Consider the following 21,210-nt stretch of genomic DNA (forward strand, 5'->3'; position numbering starts at 1 on the left):
TTGTCTGTTTCGCGTTGCTAGGTCTCGTGGGAAACGAAAAGAATAACGCGTTGAGCCCGTTGGCCCAATTGCGGCGGCACGGGACCGTTCAAAGGTTGTCTCCACCCTGTACAGCGGTGTTGGTTTGTTCCCGCGTTTCTTTACGTTCCGTAACCTAGATGGCGCCACGATACCGTGGCAGGCGTTTGGTTTGTTTTTGCCCGCATTTAAACCTGGCTTGTTTTTGTTCTGGGAGAAAATATTCGTTCCCTGAAGCAGTGCTCGCTCGACAAATGGGGTCACGTAAGACACCGTTGCTTGCGTCAATCGGCCAGTGTCGTCTGAGACTAACCCCAAGCCCCGTAGTGCTGTGCAGCTAAACCAAAGCATGCTGTGCGCAGTACGAACAGCAGAACGCATCAGTACTTCTATGTTTACATGTGCTTTCGTAACTTCCACTGTTTGTCCCATCATTCTTATTGCTTTGTAAAGAATGTGCCCTAAATTTAAGCGCAAATCGCTCGTTCGTCTAGTTTGTAAGCTCTACCTAATTTGCGTCTGCTTCTGCCAGCCTCCGCCAATCGCAGAGCTTAGCCCATGTGACATCACAGGTTCTGTTGCGGGAAATGAGCTGGTGGGTCGCATGACCATTCCCGTTTTTCCTAATTATGTAGCTTATTTGAACGAATTTTACGTTAAAAGTGGTGTCAGTATGATTCTAACGAGACAATCTTTTGAATGAACCAAACTTGTGTTTTCTCTTCATGGCTCCTTTAAGAAGTACAAGAAATGAGAACATTGGAAACTTTGTTAGTTCCGTCCAGTTTAAACAGGGCCCCATTAAAACGTATAATTCTCTGCGAACACACTTTCATGATTTCAGCGTCTTAGGGAATTCCCTTCTTACAGAAAGCTCTTAAAATACGTCACTGATGGGCGAATAACATATACGAAAGGTTGGCCGAAGAAATTGTTAGTGCTTTAAAGAACCTCGCTTCATTCCTCATGTCATTCGAACATAATTTATTGGTACCATTAGGATGCACATATTCATCCGAGAACAAATAGTTTTTATGGGAGAAGCTGTTTCGAAAAGGGTAATTTTTCGTGTCCCAACTTTGTAATACCAAAAAATTACAGCGTCCCTTACGCATGTTCTTCAAGCCAAGCTTACCCACTTAAGGAGGTTGGCCAGGATTGTAGCGAACGCATGGCCGGTAAAAAACTAAGAAAATGCCGAGCGGTCATGCTTGCGTGCCCCGCGGCGACTGCCCTTCATCCCGGCCGCAGGCTTGTCAAGCCTATCATACCCTCTTAGCCAGATTGTCCAAGATTAGCCAAAAAATCACCCCAGCTTTCGTTTTTGTTGTAGAAACACTTGCGCAGAATGAAAAAGACTCCAGCGTTCGCCGTAATTGTGGCAACTCTTGTTCGGTACGAGGAAGACCCGTCATAACATACACGTCGTAGCCCCTTTAAGATGATGTTCATAGGATATAACCTTTCCAAAAAATGAAGAAAACTTCCAGCAACACTATAGCAGTAAACATTGTTGCGGTCACGAAGAAACACCACATCGGCCGCAAACTTTGTACTAAACCACAGTAATGGTTGTGAAGGTTGCGTATAGCTTCGCTACCTTCAAGTCTTACGCGTTAGTGTGAAGTTCCTTCATTTTTTGACAACCATTGTGAATGGACACCTTTTGCTTGACACTCTGACAAATTGTCTTCTTAAAGTCGCAAACCCTAACAAACGAGATCTTGCATGATTTGATGAAAGATCAAATGAATTATGACGGGTAGGGATTCGAACTTTGGCTGACGAATGTTTTTTCATTTATTTGCCTGCTATCTCCCAAATGCTCTTTTAATTCTCACGAAGCTGAGTGGCTCAAATTCCGCAAAAAGCGGGAGAGAAGTGAACGCTACGGACCACGCGAGAACGTTTGCGTTACAGTATTTGCGTAAGAGTTTTTTTTTACTTCGTGAAGCAGCAAAAATGTTACCTTCACCTTCACATACGGGTCTTGTTATTTGTCAGAACTTTTTATTTATGCCGCAGTGGTTTGGTGGCTCAGGCATTGTGCTACTAATCACAAGGAAGCGGCTTCAATCGCGCCTGCGTTGGCTGGTTTCAATGAATTTAATCAATCAACCAATTAATAATTTATCATTGAATGATATTGAAACGATAATTAATTAGTAGTAATAAATAGTATATTTTATTAGACAAGAAATTCAGTCGTGATCAGTCAATCAACCAATCAATCAGCCTTTTAACACGAGAATTTTTTATGCCGGGGTACATAAACCTTACCGACGTCAAATCCGTCACGGCTTTCAAATCACCAGAGAAAGTTCCACTGGTGAGGCAGCGCTAGGACTCGAGCCCACGATCAGTCTTGCCTCAACGGGAGGTGTACAACTCTCTGCCAAATAAGTCATGAAGTCCTGGCTTAAGAGCTGTACGAACGCACGCTACGTCCATTCCTCTATCATGTTCATTCAGAGGATCCTGCCATCTAGGAGAGGGGAAGCGAAGTAGTGCGTAATGACACGAATAAGCGCCCACACCTGCCGCCACGATAGGGCGGCGTATTGAAGCGGTAGTTTCTCTGTTGATTTGCCCGCCGCCTATGTGGAATGCCGCCCCCACGTTCCAGCAGGACGGTGCTCGCCAAGCACACCCACAAGGTTACTTCCAACCAGCAAATCATTCTCCTTTTGCTGGAGCCGTCCATGACCTCCCCATACGATATGCATTTTTTCAGACATTTATGCCGAAGTTACTTTTTCTGAGGGATGATAGTGAAACTCTTGTCAAACACAACACCTAAAAACATGTGCTCCTTGTTTACTGGAATCGAAACAGGATTAAGCATATTGTCTTGGTCTGGATGGATCTCACGCTTTCTGTAGAATACCACGCAGGAGGTCTTTCCTGGATAAAGTTTTCAACCATTCTTATTTGCCCAGCCGCCACGTTTTCTGACACCAAGCTGTTTGTTTAATGTAGTCGCTTAGTACACACTAAACTTTTTAACACCCTTAAAGGTGCTAAAAGGGTGCACTCAACATTTTGCACCCTGTTTGCACCTTTTAAGGACTAAAACATTGCTCCGGCACCCAATCATGAGGGTGCCACATATTAAGGGGTGTAAATCTTAAAATTTTTACACCCTTTAAGGTGCAAGGAGGGTGTACTGAACATTTTGCACCCTTTTTGCACCTTTCAAGCACCCAAATATTGCTCGGGCACCCCACCTCGAGGGTGCCGAAATTCAGGGGTGTAATCAACAGTTTCATAGGGTGCTACGACCGTTACGGGGGTGCTAAAAAGTATTTCTTCTCGATTGGGGTGTTACCACGGCACCTTATCGTTAGGGTGCCTAAAAGAACGGTGTGTGAATGCAAGCATGCAAAATTGCACAAAAACAGGCTGAATGTTTAAACCGCACATTGCACTATTTCACCGCCCGTTGAGAGAATAAATATGAACTCTTCACATAGACCAGGGGAAAGGCTCTAAAATTGCTGTTCGTAAATTGAACAAAACGTGCTGAATGTTTAAATTCCACTCTGCACTAATCTACTGCTTCGAGTGTATCACAAGGTTCGTTTCGATGTCTGGGTGCACGGGAAGGAAATGCTACAAAATGCCTCTTGTAGTCCTATAAATAAAACTTTTACGCGAGGCATCGGTGTCCTCAACGAAATCGAATTTACCTAAGAATTTGTTCCCGTATTATTATGCCCCGGGCAAAAATTCCAACAAGACTTTCTTGTTGGGCTCACAGCACGCCTGTGGGGCCAATACGAAGTTCTGTCGGCACTCTATCGTTCCAATAGCCTAGTCTTCCAACAGGGAGTTTAACCTTGATGGCGTTTGTGGGGCCAATAAGAAGCTCTGTCGGCACTATATCGTCCCAACAGCGTAGTCTTCCAACAGGGAGTTTAACCGTGATGGCGTTTACCGGCTCGCAAACACGATAAGTCAACGCCAACAGACGCCTCGTTCGTAATCAGCGGCGCGAGCGCGCCATCAGACAGAACCGACAGACGCCCTGAAGGTGGTTTTTAGGGCCTAAACAGCAGCGTCTATGTCTGGCATAGACGCTAGACGTCAACGTTTGTGTTCTGAATTTTCCCTTCAGTAAGTAACAGTCAGACGGACGATAACATAACTATGTGAAGATATGCTTTGGCTCATACCACGGCAAGCGCAATCGTTTGTGGCTACAGCCTCGGTTGCTCTTCTTCCACAACAAACTGAATCGGCTGTACAGCTTTCTTCGAGGGCGTGTATGCAGGGGTTCTATCTTCCTTTTTTGCGCAGGCCGACGGGGGCGGTCGTGTAAAATCATTTTCGCTCGTCGCTTCCGTAGGGTTGCCACCTTCCTGGTTTTGGACCGGCCCGACCGGTTTTTTAAACAGCGGGCCGGTTGCCGGTCCATATCTAAAACCAGTCGTCATCAGCCGGTTTTTTGGCTTTTGTGCCGTGATTATGCCCGTTTTGGCGTTTTATAAGCGTCAATTCAACAACTAAGACGATAAATACGTGTCGACAAGCATAGGCGTGCGCACAGGGGGAACAGGGGGGGGCGGCCGCCCCCCCTAATCATCTGAAGGGGGCGCCAAATTTGCCCCATGCCTGCCTTGCCGATGTAACACATGAAAGTAAAATTTCTGCTCAGAAATATTTTGTGTGTGTTGCAATTCTATCACATTGAAATAAAAATTTTATAACCATCCCTCTTTGCACTGCGTTCGCACCGCAAGGCCTTCAGTGAGAAGAGGTCGGGAGTTGCTCTGGGGGGGGGGCGCAGCGGTAAGACTTTGCCCCCCCAAATTGAGAACTCTGCGCACGCCTATGTCGACAAGCTGCGCAAAGACACGCGAGCAGAGAAAATACGCGGGCGAGCGCGCTGCCTCAGATGGAGGGGGACCTAAGGGAAGAACAAAATAACGAAATTCTACCGCCGCGGTCAGCAATTGCGGTTACTTTTCAGTGAAGCACATGCAGAGCGATTAACCAAGCTCTCAATCACTATCAGTACAAACGTTATGTTGATTTCTCTCTAAGAAAACACTACAATAAATGGCACTGCATGTTAAAAAACATGGCGTCTTTTTTCAACACAATCCCCCTCCCCCCCCCCGGAAGGCCCGTTTTTTTTTCGGGGAAAGGTTCTAACCCTACGCTGCTGTTCTGCCTACCTGCTTGCTGTACCTCTTACGTCGCCGCCACCGCAAATCCCCACTTGTTACAAACTCAGAGGTTTTCGCACTGTTAGCAGTCGTTTTACACGATGGGTTTGATGCGCCTGACATGCCAGGAGTGACATCGCTTGTAGTATTAGAGCGACGTTGCTTGTCTGCAAGACGGTGCCGGTCAAACAAGCGTTATCAACGCCATAATTCTAACGGCACATTCCATTTATTTCGTGGCTGCCGTGGCTTGCGCAGAAAAGGTCGGGTTGACTGCGATAGCTTTGCTTGAGTCAAATAATGGAGCTTTGGCTCAATCGCTTGCAGCGCTAGCAATGCGGCCTCGTCTGCAAGATCGGTGCGTGAGAAACAAGCGTTAGGACAGCCAGAATTTCAAAAATGCAGCATAAACTAGACCATCGGTAAAGGAGGCGATGACTAGACACAAGCAACAATATTCGTTGACAACTTACGTAAGTATAGAGTTGTTTTAGGCGCCTTGATCACTCCCGCCGACATAGCTGTTTGTTAACGCGTCCGTTTACTGTTTTATAGGTCAATGGTTCGATTCCTCGTCGAACGTGTTTTTTTTTTCTTTGTTTTTGTTTTTTTTACGTGAGGGTTTCATTAGCTCCTTTTTTAACGACCAGGGTAAGCACCTGTTCCTTGCTTTCTATCACGCCGACATTTACCGCTCTCTTCCTAAACCCAAAGTAGCTCGTTTTCTCACACGTTCTCTCTTGAGAAGCCCGCCGTGAAAACAAAACCAAAACAAACGTCTTTACAATATCAGTATATATGTCAATTACTTTATGTGTATTCACTTTTTGTGTTTAAAAACCTTAAATTTAAGTTATAAACACATTTCAGACTTTGAAAGCAGAAAGATAATTACCAACATTACAGTAGTAACACAATTTTCGTCAAACTTAGAGGTGCTGCATTTGAAGTCTGGCAACTATCTTTCACTTTTGTGTGTGTTTTTTCATAGCGTTTTGTGCCGAGTGGTTGGTGGCGTGATTTAATCTGTTTTATCTATTTCAAGCTTAAATCATAGTTATAGAAGCTTTATGGGTGATGTCTACCCTTCTAACCTACGCGTGTGTTGAACATGGGGACCCCGGAAGAACGATCATCGCCGGATAAAATACTGCGCGTCAAAAGTGGATGACATTGCATCAGAACAAAGCGTGTTCGTGTGTCCGCGAGATGAAGACGACAGTGAAGGAGAATTTTACGTTGGAAACATCGTTTTTGCTCGGGTAAGTACGCATTTTTTATTATTCTGTATTTGGTTGGAATGAGTTCTGGTGTTTATGGGTCAGTAATTCGCTAGACCCCCATCTCGTTTGCTCTGAGAGCCTACGTGAGTTAGTATACTTGTTTGGCGCCCAGTCCACCGTTTCCGCAGAAGTCAGCATCAATTTACGCTGAAGCTAGACCGTGGCTACGATGCTCGCGCTATGGTACACGGCTGCTAATAATTTCACATCACGCAAGGCTCTTTAACACCGGGGCGTTTGTTTATGTGTCTCTCAAACAGTGCCTTTGCGGTTGCAGATCGCAGTCGCAATTTCGCGTGAGTGGCACAACGCTGTGATTAGTCCTCCCTCGTGAATACCCGCGGTATACCAAGAAATAACATGAACAGGAGGTTCCCTGGAAGAGCATGTGAAAACGCGTACACGTGATTCAATGGCTGGCGTCTCGTAGGTGTTGTGAAATCTCTCCCCCCCCCCCCCTTCACTAATTCCGTGCAGTGCGCTTCGCAGCTATTGCGCTCGCGAGACCGGCGACCGTACGCCTCGCGGTCTTCGGGCCGCGATATGTGTGCTGTTCTCGTGAAGCTCGACAACAGCGAAATTGCCGTACTCGCTCGCCAACGCGCCCCGACAGCGTACGCGTCGACCGGGTGCTGACGGAGTTGTGCTGGAAGAAAAGCAGGCAAGAGATGAGGGCGCACGAGGTGTAGTTAAACATGAGAATTTACAAAGTGCAAGGTGGAGAAAATAGTATGCAAGGGCCGGAAACGGTGAGAGAGTTCGGGCCGCGTGCCAGCGAGCGAGTGCGGTAATTTACGTTGCCGAGTTTCACGAGTCCGGCACGAATATGACGACGCCCGTCTGAGAGTTCATAGAGGTATAGAATTCACATACGTGCAAATTGAAGGTGAAATGCGCGCATGTGGCCTCGCAGGGAGTTAGCATAGTCTCGGGGTAGTGGGGGAGATTTCACAACGCCTACGAGGCGCCTGCCGATTCTGTCAGAGTAGCTCTCGTGAAGTCTGGGGCTTGATATCAGAGGCATATGTATTGTTTAAATGAGTGCAGAAAATTGAGCCAATTCGCAAGTTCTCATTTTCGCAAAACCGCAGGCCATACAGAGACTAACAAAAAAGCTGTAGGCACTCACTCAACTCGATTTATATTGGAGAATTGAACGTGCAGATACAAGTCAGACATTGAAATGGAGGAGCCTCAACTATCACACACCAGTTCCGATTGAAAGCAAGGGATACAGATGAGCTGCTAGCATGCGTTCCATGCAAATTAGCTCAGTAGCTAGCTTTGCATATATCATGCATACCCCACTGACAGTACCTGCGGGTCTAATAAATACATTCTTACTGTGACCTAAATTTCACTTGGGGTGTTCCGGGAATGCTCTTATTAGTGCCTTGGAGGTTACTGTCTTTAAACGATTAAAAATCTACTTGATGTAAGCATTCGTGCTTTGTGTGTGCTCTTCTTGTATTTCAACAAGTGTCAGCACACTCACAGATTATGCACCTGCAGGTGCTGCTGCTGGCTGTCCTGGGTCAGCTGCCTTCCAGTCCAGTTTCAAAGGCTTTGCCAGGGCCTCCCTTGGCCAACCGACACTGCACCTGCTGTACCCAAGTACTGCCTGGCCTTTCGTTGGTGCTTCGTACGCTTTGCCGCCAGGAATGGTCATTCATCCATCATCTGGCCGCTTGGACCACCCGTTCAGAAGTCAGCGCATTTGCTCGACACATCGGTCCAGGCACTGCTGCCATATCGGTGCACCCACCGATTATGTATTTTCAGGTTAGTTATTGCATGTTGTGGAACTTGCCATGATGTATACCTGTTAGCAGTGCTGTGGCCTCTGATTATTTGAAACATTTTCATGAAGCAGTGCTGTGCGTATGGAGCGTGTCATTGCTTAGCAGAGATATTGAAGAGAATCTGGGGCTGACGACTAAAGGGCAAGAAGAGAAATTGAACTGACTTTGAAGCAAGTATTCTTATGTAATCAAGCCAAGCAAACATTTAGGATCTTTCGATATGGTTTTAAACTTGCAATACAAACTGGTCTACTTCAGATCATACTGGTAATAATCATACTATACCGAAAAGTACATCCCGCAGTCTGTAGAATTCTGACAGCGCTTTTTTCGCAGTCTCTCATGACAGGCACTAATCTCAATGGTTGGAAGATAGTCGAGGTAGCACCAGTCTTTAAATCAGGAGACGGTACTTCACCATTAAATTTCCCTACCAAGCACCATATGCAAGGTCAGGAAACATTTCATCCACTCTCAGGTCGCTAATTATTTATAAAATCACAATATCACATTCGAGTATCACCACGGTTTTCACAAGGGTTACTTGAGAAACACAACTTTCAGGATTTGTTCACGATCTACATTGATCCATTGACACAGGCTTACAAACTGCGGTAGTTTTTCTCGATTTTTCTAAAGCATTCAATCGCATTGCACACCACAGACTACTTCTCAAACTTCACCCTAATGTCCTCACTTGAGCAAAAGATTTTCATTCTTCTCAAATGCAGTTTACTTCTAATAACTATATACTTCTTTTGCTCGTGCCACTTTGTTGTCCCCCCAGGCAGGTTGCTTGGTCTATCTTCCATGTTGCATATCCTCCCATGTAAGTCTATTTGCAGATGATGTTGTAATTTATCACACAATTTCTTTCAACTACTACCGTCAATGCTTTCAATCTGATCTTAGCACAATTAACTCCTGGTGCTGCAAATGGCTAATGTCGCTTATCTCTAAAACAAAGTGCATGACTTTAACGGTGGCAAGTCTCGGATTGTAAATACTTACTTCATTAACAACAGCCTGATTACCTCTTGAGACAAAGGTGTTTTGGTAGGCCGGTAGGGGAGGGGGGATTGCATGGTGGATTTCAAAAGGTACATCGATTGGGAAAATAAGACGTGTGATTAATATTTTCATTTGCACTCCAAAACTCGCTTTATTTCATATGTTTAACCCACTGCCGTGGCTAGGGTGGTGTGCTGTGGAGGCGAATGTCGGTTAGATACCGCTTGGTGTAGCCGCTTTTCAGATGGAGGCAACACGTAAAGACGCCCGTGTTTGGAGATTTCGATGCGCACAAAAATACCCAGATGGTCAAAATTAATGCGAAGCCTTCCCCTACAGTGCTCCCCATATCCCAAGTGTAGCTTTGGCGTGTTAAACCACCGTTTTTTTTTTCATGTTTTTGGTATAGTACCAGCTGCTGTAGCAGGTGCAACTTAAAGGTAAAATTATACATAATGTTTCCAAGAGCTAAATATAAAGGCCATATTGAAGTGCGTTTATGGGTCTATCTCATAGCAGTAGTGAAAGGTTATATACTCTGGTGCAGGTTAAGAACGCCAATGGCTCATGTGGTGTAGTCCAGTGTTTGATGGAATGCCGTGTAGGCAGGTAGAAGCATTATTGCAGTGATGAAACGTAGGTCACTGACCAAGTCAAGAAAGCCATTTAACGGTTTGTTGCTTGTTCACGGTGAGCATGTGTCGTGGAAAACGAAGCTATATATTGGGCATTACGCGGCGCAATGAGTTTGCATAGATATGGTGCAGATTGCCATCCATTATGTTGATAATGTTGGGCGTCGTCTGAACAATGAGGGACTCGAGCAGTAATCGAGAAGATAGATTGCACTCAGTTGTCAGTAATTTTGTCTTGTTCCAGTCGACCACGTGTCCCGTCCTCTCACGGTGCTCTGCCAGGGGACTTGTTTTTGCATGGCCCTTGTTCACTTCGTTCCAGTGCTGCATTAATCTTCTGTGCAGATTGCCCGTTTCGCCAATGTACACTGATTTGCATTCAGCGCATGGAATCTAATAAAGAATACCCGGAAGCTTGGAGCGTGAGAGGGGGTCTCTCACGCTGACAATGTCAGAACGCAGCTTGCTAGTGGGCACATGCACAATGTATGCACTGCGTGTCTTGAAAATGTGTGCGAGAGTTTCACCGATGTGTGGGACGTAGGTAATTGCTGCACGTTTTGATGCAGTCGTTGTCCTGAATATAATGCCTAAAGCATTATATTCAGAAAGAAGCGAAGAGGGCGACTAGCAAGAATCCACATTGACATTAGCAGGCAGAAGCGTCCACAAGGCCTGTGTCTAAACGTGCTGCAATTCTCGTCCTACACATCAATCAAACTTTCGCACGCATTTTCAAGAAACACATTGTGCACATCGTGCAGGTGCCCACTAGCAAGCTATGTTCTGACATTGTCAGCGTGAAAGACCCCCTCTCACGCTTCAAGCTTCCAGGTGTTGTTTATGTTTTGAACAAAAAAAGTGCCATTTAAACGTGACACCTCCTTCCTTGCCGATTTCTGATGCCTGATTGTTCAGTTTGTGGGGATACGTTTAGCAGATTGCTCACATGTCTAACCTGTATTTGTGCTTGAGCAGTCAAACGCTAATGTTAGCAGTGAAGTAGGTGAAAATTGTACTTTGATTGTAGTTGTGTGCAGATTACCTACATTGTGTTAATTCGTAGAAAAGCAAAATTGAGGTAACCCTGCTAACTGTTCCGCATTGCAGCATTTTATTATGCGAACGTTAAGGAGTTCAGCTGCTTGTTAAAGGTGAAATAAACAGTGGTACAAAAAGAAGAGCATCTACTAAACAGAAATATCTTCACAATCGCAGGATGCCAACGGTCCGCCTACCAACTTGTGTCCTGCATCGTTTCTGCTGGCTGGAGCGGTTCATGGAGCATTTTCCAGCTTCTCAAAGTTTGTGGTCAAGCGCTCCTCCAAGTGAAAGATGCCGCAGAGGGATCTTTTGTTTTAATGCCACAATTTCACGTGCTCAGCAGCAAATTTACTCGTAAGGCTTTTTAAATATTCATCACCCAAGAGGGCATGTTACCTTCGTCTTCGGTGGAATGTGTCTGCACTCAGGTTATTTGTGACAGAAACAAGTGGACCACGTCATGAGAGTCATTGAGGTCTTGTTGATTGTGCATGCTTCTGAAATGACATTTTCATTAAGCTGAATACTTTCCACATATTACGATTTGTGAACAAATTATGGTAAAAGTCATGATTATTTGTACTACACTGCAGGAAGGAAATGCCAACATACGTTTTAAGCACCTCTGATATTTCAGATCGTTGGCTGGTGAGCAATAAAACAAAACTGAAATTTTTTTAAAGTAAAATCAAATATTCGTTGTCACCAGTGCATGACCATAGTAAAAGCTATCTAGTCACAAAATTTATAATTAGACACGAAATGCCAAGAAAAATAGGGAAATAAACTAGACAGCTGGCTACAATAAACCAATTCGTAAAATTCCTCAATGTCTATCAAGTGATGATTCAGGCGGGTTAGTTAAGATGTCAGTGGGTTTACACACCCAACTTGCAGGGAAGCACATGAGCTCCCAATATTAACATGTTTTTAGTGAAGACCGTCTTCCTTCATTAAGCTGCTTTGCACATTGATGCCAGTCTGATAAATGTCCTGAATTTTTGTTATGATCAATCTTTGTATGGGAACCATATATTTTTATATGATGTCGCTGTGTATTTCTGAAACTGTATCTAGTCACTAATTCCAATTTGTCGTGGTCAGGTTTTTTCAACTGATTCCTAGCTTTTTTAACAATTATGGTATATTTTGTGTGCCTAAAGGAATGCCTCATTGCATGTTTAGCCTATGTAGTGTTGAAAGCGGACATTTTGCTTCAAAGTGGAATGTCGGGCTAGCAACAAGGTACTTCGCGTGCTGCTCACTTTCATTCATGCCATTATTTTTAATATTATCATTTAAAATTAAAAGCCAACCAATTTGCGGTCGTTTAAATTTTGTCACCTACTTTATACTTTCTTTTTTTTTCAACTTTGTGTAAGGATTGACTATCCATATTTTTATGATACCAAGGCGTTGGACTGGGCTAGCTGGTACATGTTTGAATGGATGAAAAACCATAGGAAAACCCAGGACACAGAAGAGAACGACGGGACAAACTTGTGCCGTAATTCTGTTTTAACTGTTTCCTGTGTTTACCACTGGTTTTTTATGCATTCAAACATTTTTTATGAGTTTGTTGAACAGTGATTAGTTTAGGTGTGTTCAAACAATTGTTGGCTGCGAAAGCTCCCTGTAGCATTTGTATAAGTGCTCTCTGCTTTTTTTTTTGAGCCAATACCCCACCACCAGTCTTCATGAGGTGGTCTTTTGTAGAAATAAGTTGAAATAAATATTTGTTTGCATTGCTTTACATGTTTTGAAAGAATTTCTTGTTCATTCTTGTTTCATTCAACCCCGTTTCAGAATCCTGCTTAAGGCATTTCCTCTGTTATTTTTTTTCAGAACCAGGAAGGGTGCTCATCCTCGGTTCTTGCTGAAGCAGCAGTATCCATACTTCACACGTGAGCTCTGAACACACAGTAATTATGGTATGAAACATTCTACCAGTATAAGCCTGCTTTGTAGACGTCATTGTAGACGTCAAAGCTCTTGACAGTGTAGTCCAATGTCTGGTGTAACGGGCAATGTCTACAACTTGTAAAAATTAATTTTGTGGCTATAATGTTTGTGATTATTTTAAAATGCACGTCAACTACTATTTAGAATCGCTGTCTAAATTGGCAGCCATTTTCCTGGTGGATACAGAAAGTGAAAAAGCGCATGTGTAGAGATTTCAGTGCACCTTAAATGTCCCAAATTTGCTAAAGCTAATCCAAAGCCCTCCTTGTGGTGCACTTCATATCCCATGTACAGTTTTGCGTCAAAACAGCTAAAAATTTATGATCAATTTAAACTTATTTTAATGTTTTTAGATGCAAATATTCTCAGTTTAAGCTGCCATATTTAGAGTAAAATATTTTGTAACAATTATATAGCTACCAAAGGTTTACAGAAAAGCTTTTTGCTTTTGGTTGTGCACCTTCTTATCAAAAGAAAAATGTTGTTAAGAAAGGCAGAAGAAACCCAACTATGGAAATTAGCAAACCCTAAAGCTGCGGATAGAATGAATGTTTTGTAGAGAATCTTTTGCTGATTTCAGTTCTAGTCAACTCTAAAAAAGTCTATCGACGTAGAATGCTTACCGTGAGGCACCTCGTAATACTAGCCAAAACTAATGGGCCCTGGCTGTTGGCTTTTCATTTGCAACAGTGACAAATGACCCCACATCCACCGGCAGGGACATAATGCAAGGCACCATGTACAAGCTAGCCTCATGATAAAATAATGTTTTCTGAACAATGGCATTACATTTCAACCATGGGCTTCACCAGGGAACTTGTATGCATTGTTCTGTGATGTTTGCAGTTCTTGTTATTGCTATGTGGGGTCATTTAGTCTAAAGGTATGTTTATAAAACTCCAAATACCACCAAACCTTGCAAGTGCTGTACCATATGAATATTTTTCCGTAAAGCAAAAATAATAATGCAAACGAAAATAAATGGCTTGGGTACCCAACTTTTATAAGTAGATTATGAGCCGCAGTACGGAGGGAACTATATTATGAGCCGCATTACGGAGGAAACTATACATTTTGCATTTGGTCTTCCTTGATATTGAACCTTCCTGCTCAGCTCAAGAATAAGGCACTAAACATTGCAGGTAGCTACCTTGATTGGAAGTTTGATGCAATACTAAGAAGCCAAGGGTTTTAAGGTTCAAGGAAGTTTTGTGTGGTTGAAGTGTTGCACACCTAATTGCTTTCACTGCACAGCATGGTTAGGCTCTGCAGTGAATCTCGAAGGATGTGTACTGCAGTTCGGCAAAGTGAACATATAATTGGTTTTTTACGAAGTTTTGGGTAATCAACTACCTCTAAAGTTATAACTGTACTGAGATGTGGCTTCTGACTTTTTAAATTGATGTTTTAACAATCGGTGACACAAGTTCAAGGAAATTATCAGCTGATGTCGAGCTTCAATGGAATGTCTCACAGAACCGAGCTTGGAAAGCACGAATGTTTCATACCATAATCGTGTGTGATATTGTGCAATATGTGGTCTCACACCTGCTGCACCTGTGAACCGAGGATGACGCACCCGTTTTGTACCCCTTTAGGTGGGTGCTTTTGCAGAAGATGCTCCTACAGATTGGGGTGCTAAGTAGCACCCTAGGATACTTTTAGGCGGACGAGGGTGTTTATAAGGCACCTGTCTTCTGGGGTGCTTCACAGAGGGTGCTCCTGCGGCGACAAAATCCAAGCACCCTAAAGCGCGTAAAATATTCAGTTTTTAGGGTGCTCCTGCGGCGACAAGCTGAAGCACCCTTTTGGGCGTAAAAATTTTTAGTGTGTATACTGTATGCAACTGTACTGTATTGTTCAAGATGCCTAATGATCATGTGTGCTAATATTGTCACGAAGCCAAGGACGACGCAGTTCTCTTGCAGGAGAAACAAGTTTATTGGAGCGAACTTGTGCTCCCCTAACAACTCAAAAGAATACAGAGGCGGCGAAGCAGGGGCCAACAAAGTGCCTTGCGTCAGCGAGCGTCGCAGAATCGAATGCCCCGGCGTCTGCTCTGCAGGCTTTTTATCTTTCGGCGCGCGTGGTTCTGGAACCGTCGATTCGCATCGATAACATTGTAGATGCAAGAAGATTATTCCGGGATGTTCATGTTAGATCGGAATGCTCTCCCTATCAGAACTGATAACACATGCGGCACAGAAAGAAAGAATGGAACATACGCTTCCCTTGGCACGGAGATAACACAGACCGGCGCAGCCGGGCGGTAAAAGCAAAACACAAATAAACAAACCCAATGCATGGTTCGCGGCAATATGCATAAATATCTTACTGTTGTAGTTCAATGTGCATTGTCAGGTTATTTCTCTTGTAGTATTGCTTAGAAAAGTTTCCAACCCAGTACCTTGTAACATTTATAACCCCTTCACCGAATGTTACCTGTGAAACAGTCAAAAACCACACATTCTTGTTATTGATGTCTTGCTGTAGGCTGTCCTTTCGAAAAGGGGGCGGGAGCTTGTCTAGCTGCCAAAAGCAGCTTTTTCTTTCGCCCCCTCATGTACTACTTGGAACTTGAAATAAAGATTATTATTATTATTAACTTGACGTTGGCAGATGGACATATACATGATTTGAACGATATGGACGTCATCTTTATACAATTAATAAGATATTGAAGGCGGCAATCCCTTCCCAAGGGAGTTCATCTGGACTATGAAAAGAGTGCAGCTTATTACTCCACCTTGGGGCACGTCGTTTTCTTACTCGTGATCCCTTGAACCTGCACTACTGACTCCCCAGCGAATAGATCTTTTCGACAAATAACTAACAAGGGTGCTTAACATGTTACCTGAGACACCGAATAACTTGAGGTCAGTAAGAATTCCGTAACGCCAACCGATGTCATGGGTTTTCTCAATGTGGAAAAAGACCGTAAGGTAAAAGTGTTTATGCACAAAGGCATCATTGATATACGATTCAATTTCACGAGTTGGTCGTTCGTGGATCGCCCCGCCCGAAGCCTGTCTGGCAGCACTCGACAATGCCATTGTACTCAAGAAAGTACATCAGTCTCCTGTTTGCCATTTTCTCGAAAAGATTGCACAGGTAGCTTGCCAAGGTGATGGGCCGGTAACTTGAGGGGCCCGACGGGTTTTTTCTCTTTTTCATAAAATCCACTACAATGGCCCCCCTCCAACACTTAGGAAGCTGCCCCAAAACTATATTTTGTTGTATAGTTGAAGAAGTGTTCCAAGTGTGTCTGCATGTAAGTGTTGTATTATAGTATATGTCATGTTGTCTGGGCCTGTCTGGGTTTACAAGTGCTCAGAGCAGCACTCAGCTCATGTAGTGAAAACAGGCAACTGAAAGGAATCTCTGATTTGTTGTTGCCATGTCGGGACATCTTTTCACAAGAGGCTCTATGCTTCACGAAAGTGTTCGTATAGTGTGCTGAACTGGGCACGTGTTGGAAGTTTGTTCCAGTGTGTCAGCCTCGTCTTCCAGTGTGTCCCCTGTTGTACTAACCAGGGGCAGTCCATGTGTTTGTTGCCTTTGAGTTTGCGTATACGTGTACGAATTTTAGTAGTGTCGGTGCCAACTCTCTTGCGTTGCCTCACGCCGCACGTACTGCTCAAATGTTTTCACCCGTTTTAAAAATTTCGGTTTTGCGACGCGGGGTACCGGCGGTGGACACTCCACGCCATGTTCTGGGTCTCTCACAACCGCCTACTCTTCAAATGACCACGGGCTCCCTTGGCTGCATGGGGCACCAGAGGCGTACAGAGTGGACCTGTCGGCGACGTGAAGGATGCGTGCCTTGAGTAGTGAGGTAGCTTCTTCACGCCTAGGTGTTTTATGGATGTGTGCAGAAGTTTGGATTTTTCCGTGAATGCATTCCACATTGTTCTTGCTACATTTACCTATTATTGGAAGATGAACTGCTTCAGTCATTACCTATACATGTTAGTGAAGTGGACAAGTGCTCACTGCCATATAAATCTGTGCCCACGTCCCACTCAAGTGATGGAAAGAGAACTGCAGATCCAATAGCCAAGTGAAGATATCAGTATGTGGTATGTGAGCTGTTTTGTTTTAAAGGGGGGCTTCAGATGATGTCAGAAACTTCTCTCAGGCGACCTGGGGCACCCGTACGAGAAGAGCCCGAAAGAAAATTGTGACTATTCAGGTCGCCTGTGAGACGTATGGTTCTACGAGCTGGTCAACCAGCGCCTCGAAGACAGAGCTCGAAAGTGGAAGATCAGGACGGATGTAAAGAAAGCAGATCGTTAACAACCTCCTAAATATTATTGCGGGAATAGCGACAGCCTCAAGGACAGTGTTCAAATTGAGAGGGTGGCATGCTAAGCATTTCCGAGCTATTATTTCCACGCCGCCAGAAGATTGTGTGCAGCCTGCCCAATCCTTTTTGAATAGCATATATCTGTAAGAAAGTTTGTTTACTTTTAAGGTGAGGTTTCTGCAGACACGTGACACTTGTCTGAATAGGATGCAGTATCTCGTATAAATCGTGAAGAGTTTGAAGAAGGCTTGGGCAGTTTCATTGGATTATGTTTTCTCTTCCCATTAAGAAATGTTCGGAGCTATTGGAGTGTGTTGTTTATGCATCGTATTTCGAGGCTCGAACTCTCGGAGGGCTTGTTTGCCTCTCCGAAGGTTTGGATACATGAACCCTTCCTTACGCTGCGAACCAGTTAGAAAGGGTCCGATCTCTCCTCCTTGGATTGCTACTTTGAGTGTTCACGTCACTTCATGACTGTGCCTATGAACGTTTCTGTACTGTTATTGCGTTATGTCACAAAAGTTTTGTATTACTCGATGTTATGTAACACTTGTCAATTCATTTGCATTCATTGTTCCTGATTGATCATCATGCTGGTGTTTGCTGACTTGTAATGGGGTCGGGACCTCGTCAAGCTGCTCGAGCCTTTGGTCCTGTACCCCTCCTTTTCAAAGTAAATAAAGCTGTTTGATTGAATAAAAGCTGTTTGATGTCCGGGGAGTGCCGAGTGGATCGCCCCGTTGGACATCGCATCCCTTGGGGTGCCCTTCGTTTCGGCAGCCATCATCGCGGATGTCGGACGCACCGCGGGTAGGGCAGGCTGTGGGGCGAAGATGGGGGCTGCCGTGGGCCATTCCGTGTCCGTGACCTCCGTTGTCGCTTTCCCAGGTGGAGCAGAAACGCGGGGAGCAGCACCGCTTCCAGCAGCGATCGCAGTCGCCGCGTTTAGTGGAGTCGCCACACTCAGCGATTCCCCACGACTCTGGGCCGCCGCAGACAGTCCTATTTGAAACGGGGCTACCACTGCCTCTACTGGCATTGTGGAGGCAGCAGGTAGCTGCACTGTCGGGGGCTGGGACAGCAACCCATAATGAACAAGACTGCACTGTGTCGCCACGCTGGCCATGTGCCACCACCCTTACCATACGTAGCCCCCGGCGGGCCGCGAGTGCATACCTAGGAGGCACAGAAAGTGTGTCTCATGACTGTCCGTCTATGGCCGCTTTCTGGCATGTCCGGCCAGCATCCAGGTTCTCGCAGCCACTGATCATACGTTTAGCAGCCAAAATTCGGCAACCAGCGGTTCGGCGTTTCTCCGGCCGCCCGTGTTCAGAAACACAACGGCAGGTACCCGGCTGCCAGATATTCAATTCTCTTTCGGCTGCCGATGTTCAGAAAGAAACCGGCCGAAGTACGGCTATAGGACATCCGTTTTTTCTTTGGGAAGCGGTGTTCAGCCGAAGCACGCAAGCCACTGGCCCCAGAATACCCGTATTCTTATGGCAGTTGGTGTTCGACAGGAAACCGGCACTCTTTCAACTGTGAACCGCGCGTCCGGCGGGAGAATATTCGTTTTTTTCGGGAAACCAGTGTTATGATGGAGACCGGCCGACTTACGGTCCCAGAATGTACGTTTTTCATTCGGTTAGCGGTCCTCGGCCGAATTACGGCAAGCGAACAGCCGCAGAATATTTGGCAACCGGTGTTCAAGATGAAACCAGCCGACGTAAGGGCTCAGGTTATACGTTATTCTTTCGGCAAGAGGTGTACAGCGAAAAACGGAACGCGTCTGGGCGCCGAGAATATATGCACAGACGTGTTTGAAAAGAGAAGCGCTAGTGTGGGTCGGGATTTTTTCGGTGAGGGAAACAGCCGTTAGGGAGCGTAGCGATGCAGTCGCGTTTAACCCGCTCGGTGTTTCTACGTTCTAAATGCACGAACTTCGTTTGTCAAGCAGTAAGAGTGGTCATAGGTGAACGGGCAATGCGCAAGGACTCGCTGGACATTACCAGTTAACGTTTTAGGCCATCGGAATGCCATTTAGTGCCACAAGAAGACTGTGCCACACGGACGGGTGAGCTAAGCCTCGCCAGTCATAGCCGCTACCCCGCCTCGCCAGCCGGCTTTGTCGACGCATCAGCTCGAGGCTATGCGCCCCCTCAAGAAATGGAGAGCTTTAGAGAAATCGACCCGTCAGAGATGTCCGCCCCAAGACGGCGGTGGTTCACCGAAAATAACTGGCCTTAAAGGGCGTCAAGCAAGCGGCTAGCGCACAGGAGCTCAATGGGTGCCATCTCAAGGACTCCCCACCAACGAAAGGCAAGGGCGCTCAAAAGCGCGAGTTTTCGGCTATTCTTCTTACCCATTTAGGAAGGGTCCGACATCCCTCTCCTCCTCGGATGTCCGGGGAGTGCCGAGTGGACCGAACCGTTGGACATAGCATCCCCGTTGGACAACGAGGCTGCCACGCATTCGCTCTTTCAACTGTGAACAGCGCGTCCGGCGGGAGAATATTCGTTTTCTTCGGGCAACCGGTGTTGTGATGGAGACCAGCCAACTTACGGCCCAAGAATGTACGTTTTTAATTCTGTTAGCGGTCTTCGCTATCAACCAGCTCTTCAGGGTAGGGAGCAACACAAACGCGTGCGTATTTCAACACTGAGCCAACATGAGTGAAATACGGTTGTTCTTTTAAGTAAAATGGAGGTTCGCTGAAATTTTGCCACAGAAAGACAAAAACACGTGCAGCCATAACTTTTATGTTGTGAACCTGCCTTTTTAACCTCTAACATCTCGTTAAATACACTCCTAGTTATTTATATTTCCCGGCCCTTCTTAAAGCAGCGTAATTTACGGTATACGTATTCAATTGAAATGAAGGTTTACTTCTAAAGGTGGCGTTAACACACTTTTTAACATTTAACGACTTTTCTGAATCAGCACACTAGGATGTTATTAAATTTGAAACATGCTGCAGGTATTTGGCGAAAAACAATTTGAACTATTTCTGTTGGTGATAAACGTAGAAGAAGCTGAGATCATGCTCACCTTCGTGCTCTGCACTGTTACTTCATCGGATTGCAGTATGTAAGGTTTGCCGAATGCATACTACCATTGCGATTTTATCAGTTTGAAACAAATTATGATACTATAGTCTTACGCCTTTCCTTGCGAGAACACAGAGGGGTACAACTGCAGCCACCAGAAGCAGGGCGTCATTCGCAACGCTACTACAATTTTTTTAATGAAGTACGACATTAGAGAAAAATGAAGTTCTTTTAGACTAATAATTGGTGTGCTCGTAACTCATGAAAACAACATCAACAATAGATTGAAAATGAAAGTTCTTGTTCGAACTCTCCTAGAATCAGCACTGTGAAAGATCATCAGTAAAGTTGGTCGAGCAGAAAATTTTTTTGCAAAAAAAATGGTGAAAAACTAGACACAATTTTTGTGCGAAATAAATTATGTTAAATGCTCTTGAGTGTTTTGTGGAGTACCAAAACGCTTCATAAAGGCATTCGCGCCGGTTTTATATAACACTAAACTGGTGAACCAACTGTTGAAAAATGGTTGATTTAGTCAGAGCACGGAAGTCTTCAGGAAGACAGTCCTAAAATAAATTGGCTAAAAGCGATACGTTCATCTTTGTGAAATTCAACCCACTAAAATATGCACCTTCTGCGGCCGCCCCCCCCTCCTTCCGCGTTTATTAGACGTAAGCCGCCTCACAGAAGATATCAAGTCCTGGACGATACATCTGGACGATACACCAATTGTGAGCACTTTTTAATAAATGAATTTTGCTGTGAACTGACGCTGATAATTAAGCAAGGCTGCGCTGAAGACTGGACGGGTGGTGGTGTGGGGGCTCACTTTGATATAGGCTCAGCGACCCAAAATGGAGGGTTTGTGCTGCTGCACAGCGCGACTGAGTGATCTGCTTGCGCTGCATGCAGTAGTTGTCCACCGGCCTCA

General features: G+C 45.0%; 1 long non-coding RNA gene across 1 annotated transcript; it reads left to right on the forward strand.

Annotated features, from left to right (window-relative positions):
- Window positions 1-6,163: 6,163 nt before the first annotated feature.
- On the forward strand, window positions 6,164-12,717 carry LOC144179596 (uncharacterized). Its single transcript, XR_013324294.1, has 3 exons — window positions 6,164-6,451; window positions 7,985-8,254; window positions 11,139-12,717. It is a non-coding gene; the product is annotated as an uncharacterized LOC144179596 (long non-coding RNA).
- Window positions 12,718-21,210: the final 8,493 nt, after the last annotated feature.

This window comes from Haemaphysalis longicornis, unplaced genomic scaffold (assembly GCF_048455015.1).
Source record: "Haemaphysalis longicornis isolate Haplotype H1 unplaced genomic scaffold, Haemaphysalis longicornis Haplotype H1 scaffold_4, whole genome shotgun sequence".
In the NCBI taxonomy this organism is placed as follows: domain Eukaryota; kingdom Metazoa; phylum Arthropoda; class Arachnida; order Ixodida; family Ixodidae; genus Haemaphysalis; species Haemaphysalis longicornis.